The sequence below is a fragment of the Vicia villosa genome, linkage group LG4 (genome assembly GCF_029867415.1).
Source record: "Vicia villosa cultivar HV-30 ecotype Madison, WI linkage group LG4, Vvil1.0, whole genome shotgun sequence".
In the NCBI taxonomy this organism is placed as follows: domain Eukaryota; kingdom Viridiplantae; phylum Streptophyta; class Magnoliopsida; order Fabales; family Fabaceae; genus Vicia; species Vicia villosa.
The window spans coordinates 145237853-145246753 of NC_081183.1; positions in this window are offsets into that span (position 1 = coordinate 145237853).

Here is an 8901-nt window from a genome sequence, read left to right on the forward strand (position 1 = left end):
TACTGCGTGGTTAGTAATTTAGGGAGTGCAAATTTAAACTGGATTAGAGTCACTAATTACAAGATAAATAACTAAATTGAACCACATGATTGTTGCACACACGCACTCTTTTGGGGTAACCTCTCTGTTGCCTTGTTGCCTGTTGCCTTGCTGCCTGTTGCCTGTTGCCTGTTGCCTTTGTGTTTTTGCAGAATAAGCCACGTCCCTCGAATTCGAAGATACCTCAGCCATGTTGCCTCGATAAAAAGGTCACGACCCTAAATGATGCTGCCTTCGATACACAAATGACCTCGACCCTCGGATGTTGCCTACGGAAAAAGGCTGAGGTATCTTCTGGCTGCCTACGAAAATGGCTTATTCTGATCCTTGCCTTAGGCTACCTGCCCCTCTATGGCATGGGACAGTCTTATGGCAAAGGATGCTTCGATGACCCTTCAACCTCCAAACGAAAGGCTTCCTGCCCTCTTATGGCAAGGATAGACCCTTTCATTCTGAAAGGCTAAAAAGAGACCTATCATCTGAGTTTAAGGTAATTGCCCCTAATTGCCTTGCAATGCTCATCTTTAATATTCTTTCTCACAATTCTTCGAAAACTGGCTACGCTCATTTACGAGCTAAAGTCCACTTTTTTCTTTCATCTACATTTTCTAAACAAACGAGCAAGCAAAGCAATTAAGAGCCCATGGAAAACCATGGATGCAAAGGGTGCCGTACACCTTCCCTTTGCATAAATTACCCCCCGAACTTAGATTTCTTTAAAAGGTTTTTTTCTGTTTCTTTTTGCCTTTCTGAATTTGTTTGGATAAAATAAAAGTCGGTGGCGACTCTTGCTTAACCGCGACATTTTCGATTGATAAAAAGTCAGTTCACCGTGTTACAGAACTGGCGACTCTGCTGGGGACAATTTCGATTAAGAGGGGTTACCTTAAAAGTTTAGGATTCACTTAATTGTATTCTATTGTTTGCTTTGCTTGCTTTATTTTTCAGGGCTGTTTTGGGAATTAACTGAAGGACGAGTCCTACACCCGGATTCAAGTACATCTAAGATAGGAAGTGGCATAGTCATGGCGACCTCCTTCATGTATGTGGAGGATTGGTCAATATGAGAGTTCACGCTTAAGTTAGGCCTCTATGGGTGTTTGCATGCTTCTCTTGTATGAGGGAGGTTCGTGCGGATGTCTGTGGGTGAGTCGGAGCTTAAGGACCTTTAGTTACCTTTAACCCACCCTGACTTTTAGGAACGTAGTGGGGGGGCTACTCTTGATGTATGTTGAGAGCATAGTCGCTACCCGATACTACAACTCAGATAGGTTCTTTCTCAAAGTATCATTGCATGGTATGTATGTATCATGTTCGAGGGTGCTTTAGGAGGGCTTACAATTCTGAGTCACTTGGTAGAATCCGTTGCTGAAATTTCCTTATCCATAGAAATACCCTTGGGAAGGACACCTCATCAGACTCCATGCAAGCCTTAAGCCAAAAATTGTGTGACTTGCGTGACTTGTTTGTGTTTGCTACTAACCTTCGTTTCCTCGCAGGTTTTGTTGAAAGGACTTGTTTGTCCTTACTATCTCACACTATGCCTAATGATCTGCATTCGCATGACATCATGGCATCATGACATCATAAGCATAACATGATTTAACTAACCCTTTCAATGATCTTAGGGATTTAGGGCGCACAATTTCAGGGACTCCTATCAAGGACTGATTTCCTAATCAAGGGGCAAGAGGATTTATTTTCCTCTGGTCACACACCTTCCAATTCAAAGACTCAGTACCTAGCAAGGGGCAAGAGGATTTACTTTCCTCTGGCCATGTATCTTGAAATTTAGAAGTATCCCAAATCAGAGGCTATGACCCACTGGATATGGTGAGCTCGATTCCCATAAAAGAACACCAAAAATTAGAGTTCTTCAAACGAAGAAGCGACCAAATCATTTTTGACGTTGCTAACTAAATTTCCAGAGATCCTTGAAAATATTGCATCTGCATTCATAACATTGCATCACAGGTTTCCACCACAGGTTTCTCACCTCCTCGCTGTTTATTTCAGCATCATGAATCTCGAGCAATCAGTCAAAAATCTTCAGGCTCAGAACAACCAATTCTGAGAGATGACCTTTAACTTGGCCAAGGGGAAGGAAGAATTAAAGGCACTCCTATTCTTGGGGTACAATTACAATGCGAGATGCGCTTATTATTCGAACAATTCTGGTTATGGTGTAAAGGATGGTAGACCGTTGAAGCGTGCCATTAAAGATTTAATTATGACACTCAAATCAGAAAAGACCACGACAATGAAGTCACGACAACAAAGTCACGACAACTAAGTCACGATAATAGAATCAAGACAACTGAGTCACGATAATGGAATCACGACAACTGAGTCACGATAATGGAATCACGACAACTGAGTCACGATAATGAAATCACGACAAAAAGTCACGACAACTGAGTCACGATAATGAAATCACGACAAAAAGTCACGACAACTGAGTCACGATAATGGAATCACGACAACTGAGTCACAACAATCAATTCACTCATATGATCCAAACGCTCAGGGCAATCGAGCCAACAAATGCTAAACACCTACTATAAACCCAATGCGAGGTGCGCGTACCATTCCAACATTCCTGGACATTACACAAACGAATTGTTGGCCATTGAAGAACAAGATTCAAGACATAATTGATGCTGGTGAAATTGAATTCTATCATCCCAAGACCCCTGTGGTGATCACTACTCCTATGCCTAATCACAAAAAGATTGATTAATACCTAGAAGGATGAACTTTTTAGATCATTAGATTTACTTTCATTTGCAATTTCTGTTCTGTTTGTTTAAACACTCCAATTATGATAGACATTATTTGTTTTAATAATCATCATCAGTGCATTGCGTATGTTTGTCTTGAATAAATTATTTCGCTATCACTCTTTTTAAAATTATGTCTTTACTTTGCATATGTTTTTATGATACTCAACTCCTGCTAAAGCTGTGAGCCTTTTGAGGGAGGAGGACGAAAACGATACCGCAACCTCATACAGTATGCTTTTGAGCGGACTATGCTGACGATGTACAGGCATTGTTTCAATTCCTAAACAGTGGAGATATAAGGATGTTACTCCCTCGTCAACCCCTTTGAGCCTAAGAAGTAGAAGTTTCTTTCTTGTACTAATTAAAACCTTCGATCATAACCTGGGGCAGGGTAGTTCTCAGTTAATTTGGCTGTGCATTCTAGTTTAAGAGAATCATTCAGTACACCTTTCAACAAAGGTTTCAATCACAAACGGTCATCCGCACACATCAAAGAAGTGTTGGAGATGTCAATCAAAAGACAATGATGGTTCGTCAGTCATCAAACAAGACAGTCAACATCTTCAAAAGAAAAAATGAAAAATATATATACAAAGAAAGGCCTGCTAAGTCAAAAATCAAAAAAACGACTTAGGCAAAATCAAGGCATCCCGCTGACTGTAAGCTCAAAAAAGACAGTTCAGGCAAAAGTTAGAAAAAAAAATGAAAAAAGAGAAGTTAATAAATTCCTGAACAACACAACGTTGTGACTACCAAAAGGAAGAAGTGACTGCCATCTCAAAAGTTACCTTTGTTGGTGAACCATCATCATTATCAAAGGTGCAAATCCAAAAGTCTCTTGGAACCTGAATGCATAAGTTTGATTTAGCTGAGCTTAGGACTGAAGATCATCACGAAGAGGGGTGGGTACAATAAACTTTGAGCCATTATCCTTTGTTTCTTAAAACCGTGAACCAAGCCACGTTACAACCCTTGAAAGTCCTAACTGAAGCATGGTTAGTTCGAAAGCATACTGTCACAACAAAAGGTATCCCGACTCCTTAAGGGTTACTAAAATGCTGAGTGGATATTTCGCTTCTACAAAAAATAGCATGTTTTACAAATATCACGCTTTTACATCTCTTGTTTTAATGTTTTTTAAAAACTCAAGACAAACGTATGCATTGCATCTCATGAATTCATTATTAAACATATTCTGCTACATAATTTCAAATGTTAGCATCAGAAAGAACTTGCACAGGGTACAACTAATGACCGAAAGTTATCCCGACAGACAAGATTACGCCGAGAAGCAATGTATCCTACGTATACAAGGGGCATGGCATGCTTTGCTCAACCAATCTGGGGCAATCAAGTCAAGATTCCGAGAACCTCTCAAGGATGCCAAAATAATCAGGGGCACGCATCCAAGAAAATCTGAAGCTACTTCTCAACCAACATAGGACATCATATTGGGCATATGATTACTAGGGGCATGTCTCCTAAAGTGCACATCTTATAAAGGCCTCGCAAGGCGAATCTTTCCAAAGTTCCTGCTAACTGGGGGGCAAATCTATACAAGTCCAGTTTGACATTTTAAGTGACGTGTCCTAAATCAAGTAGTAGTTACTATAATACTGGGGGCAACTTTCACCCATGTCTCCCCACAAAGCCGGGTTCACAAGATCATATCTCCATAGAGTAATCATTGAGAAGATATCTTCAAACGCTCTCGACAAAGACATGGCTCCCCAACAAAGTTTACATCTTTAACACTGCCAGTTCTCCAACACTTTGCTCTTCTCCAACATGGTTTATTAAATATCTCTAATCCCCAATCAGGGAACATCAAGCTACTGATCATCCCCAAGCAGAAACCATAAATTCCCAGCTGGGCATCTTCAAGACAAGATCATACAGTACAATTACAAGGACATAAAGATCTACTTTCTTAATCAAAGACAACATAAATCATATTCACATATCATATGTCATAAACATATTCATACATTGCATACATTACCTCATAATGAACTCATACATAACATACAAAAGCTCTCATTTATTTTGAGGGATTCATTACATAACCCATGCATCATGACATTGCATAAAGATTAACCTTACCTTTTTCAGAATACAGGTACCGATAAATAAACGAAATCTCCAACTTTCCAAGATCTAATTCAGCTACTACGAATGGTACTGACACGATCAACGCTCGAAGATCTAATTCATTTACCACGAACGGTAATGACACGATCACTTTCAAAGTCTAATTCAGCTACTACGAACAGTACTGACACGACAAAAGATCTAATTCAGTTACTACGAACGGTACTGACACGGTCAACGCTCAGAGATCTAATTCTATCATCACGAACGGTGTAGACACGATCAATGACCAACTAAGTCTAATTCAGTTACTACGAACGGTGCTGACACGACAAGAGAATCTAATTCTATCATCACGAACGATGTAGACACGATTATCTCTCCAAGATCTAATTCAGTTACTACGAACGGTACTGACACGATCAAATTGCAGAGATCTAATTCCATCATCACGAACGGTGTGGACACGATCAACTGTTTCTAAGATCTAATTCGGTTACTACGAACGGTACTGACACGATCAACTCTCAGAGATCTAATTCTATCATCACGAACGGTGTAGACACGATCACTGACTTTCCCAGTCTAATTCAGCTACTACGAACGGTACTGACACGACAAAAGATCTAATTCAAGTATCACGAACGGTACTGACACGATCAATTCCCAAGAATCTAATTCATTTACTACGAACGGTAAATGACACGATCAACGCGCAAACAACATCTTCTCAGACTTCAACTACCAGATGGCATCCACAAGCCCATCTCCGACAAAAGTCCCTACTTCAAAAAGGGCAAATTTCTTGGTATTCTTATGTTCAATCATCTTCTACCTTCAGATACCGACTGGCATGCAGACCACTCTACATCTTCAGGTTTAAGATAATTGAACAGGGGCAGCTGTCATACCCCAAAATTTGCCCATACTCTTCTCCTGCACAAAACCAAATCAAAACACAATGCTCCTAAAACACACTCCCCTATACAAGGCTCTGAACTAGGGTTTAGGTCAGTCAAAAGGAAATCATTGAATCAATGGCTCAAGGTGGCTCCATAGGGTCACCAACATCCCAAAGAATCTCTGTGCAAAGTTTCAAGTCAAACAGAGCAAATTGAGTCCCTCAAATCCTAATTAGGTCAACAGTCAACCCTCAAGGGCAAAACAGTCATTTCAAGTCAAAATACAGTAAAAACTCAAGATATTTGGTCAACAACATCCTCATAACCCTAAAACCATCATTTGATCAAGGGTTGATCATGATGATGCAAGGAAAGATCAGAAAAGTCAAAAGGCAAAAGTTACTATTTTGGGCATGAACTGAAAAAGTCAACCAAACTTTGAAAACTCGCCAAATATTCATACTTCATCAGAAAAATTCCCACCAAAGCTCATGTTGAAGGGAATTCATTCCTCTATCCAATTGTCCAAGAACTAGAGCCCATAGATCAATGGTTCAAGAGATATGGCTTCATACATTATAGGTCCTCTTCAAAAGTCAACAAAAAGACACTTTCTTCAAAAGGTCATAAAATGAGAATGAAAAATGATTTTGATATGGGACCAAAGACATTGGTTAGAGGACTCTCTAAGGTTTCCAAAGAGCCCAAGAACACTTCCATACCTCAAGAATTGAGGGAGATACATCTTGTCAAAGTTGGACTATTTTTGAGAAAAAGATATGAAAAGAAAAGGTTCAAAATCCAAAAATCTCCAAATGGGCCTATGATTTCTTCATCCAATTTTCATCATAAGCCCATCCACGAGATTAAGACAAGGACTTTTATTTTTTATAATTTTTATTAATTATTTATGATTTTTTATTCATTTAAATCATGATTTAATTATAAAATATAAAAAAAATAATGGAAGATTTGATTTTTTCTCAAATTTCAATCATCATTAATCATCAAAATATTCACTAATTACTACAAAATTCGTGCAAGGGTTAAATGGTGGAAAAATATTGAGTTTGGCCCTAATTAGAAATATTTCATTCAAGATCCAATCAAATTTTCAAAGGATTGATTCACAAGGATTTTTCTCAAGTTTGTTGACCTAATGGATTCAGTTATATAAGCAGAACAAACATCAAACCCTAGGGAAGGAAATTCTGCAGCCAAAGCACTAGATTCGGGCATATAAGATTGAAGAAACTTGCAAGTTCGATTTCAGAATTGAGGGCGGTTTCAAAGAGTTTCAAAGGTGTACACACGTTCCAGAGACATCACTAAGGAGAACCAGATACTCGCAAGCACTCCAAGCACTCGGAATTGCTCGCAAATCCACACGGTTTGACCAGAATTTTCTTTGATTCGATTTCATCTTTTGATGCATCTATTGTGCGATTTGACTGCATATTATGGTTTATATTGATGCTATGCGTAATTCTGGACATTTAATTGCATTTGTGTACATGTTTTCGATAGATCACCATGTTAGGGTTTGTGAGTTACAAGAGAGGGCTTTTTGATTTGATACGAATTAGAACTTAATACAGGTGTTGTTAGATTCGTATGGATAGGACGAATCCAACTGTGGTTTTAATTTTGTTTTTTATGCGTGCATGAGTTTGTTCACAGTTAACAGGTGTAATAGACATAGCCTTTTGCACCTAATCGGTGAAAAGCGCTGTAAAAGCTTTTCTGCAGGTTTCCATTGAAGAAGACGATGTGTTGTCACGAGGCTATTGGGTCGTTCGAAATCTAGCGCGCGTTTCCAGATTCAAAATCCCAGTTTTCCTTATTCACTATTTTGTTGCTTTATTCTTCAACTAATTAAGGTAGCGCGTTTGGCAAGGCATTCAGTGTGGTAATGTGGAAGGCGCCGGTTCGATTCCCACACGGACCTAATATTTTTCAGGATTTTTCTTTAGAAGATCCCATGCAGCGCTGGTATGAGGAACACATGGTACACCTTTTGAAGTACGCCTTTGGATGCTCATCCCTCTTGATCTAAGGCCTCAAAACATGCAGTCCATCATGGTCCTCCATCAGCTCTCCACACCTGATCGCAAGCTAAGTTTTGCAATTTTTTTTATATATTTAATTACATAAGTCTTTTTTTATTTATTTTTAATAATATATATGTTTTAGTTATTTATTTTTTCTTTTGTATTAATAAAACCTAATATATTATTTTTTTCATCAAATTTTTCATACAATAATAATAATTATTTTATTTATTCATATTAATATTTATATTTTTTTTATATAATCTATTCTATTTTAATTTACCTTTAAAATCTTTAAAGAAAAATTCATAATTATTTTATTTAAATTCCAAAAATTCCATAAAATTATTTTTTACACTCGATTTAATTTCCTTATTTCGATTTAATTAATTAGGTCGCAAGACCAATAATTAATTAAATCAATCTGTCATTATAGTAAATTTGAATCCTAATTAGGGTTTACCCTGCACTAAAAATCTTCTTCTTCTGTGCCTTTTCAGGGTTAGCAATATGATTAATCCCGACTATGCGCCCGATCAAAAAACCCAGAGCTAAGTATCTTATTTATTCTTTAATTTAAAGTCTATTTTGTTTCCTTTTATTAGGATTCGCCATTCGATGAACGGGGCATACATTCACTCTCTTTCCTGCCTTTGCCATTTTCAGGGTTATCTTTTCAAACGCCTTCCGACTACGCGCCTGATTCAAAAGCCAAAGTTAAGTACTCAGTTTAATTTAATTTAAATTATATTTGATTTATATTTTAAATTAGGGTTTGCTTTGCATTCATCCCTTTTTTGCCTTGCCTTTCAGGGTTAACCTTAAAGGCGCCCTATTAACCATATCAGATCAAATCCAAATCAAAGCTAAGTATTATTTATTATTCATTATTAATTTATTTATCTATTTATTTTATTAGGGTTAGCCCTAATTGTCCCCGAACCGATAATGCACTCACCCTCTTTTATTTGCCATTTTTTCTTTCTTTCAGGGTTTGTCAAATGCCAAAGCTACGTCATTGGTAACCCTAAATCT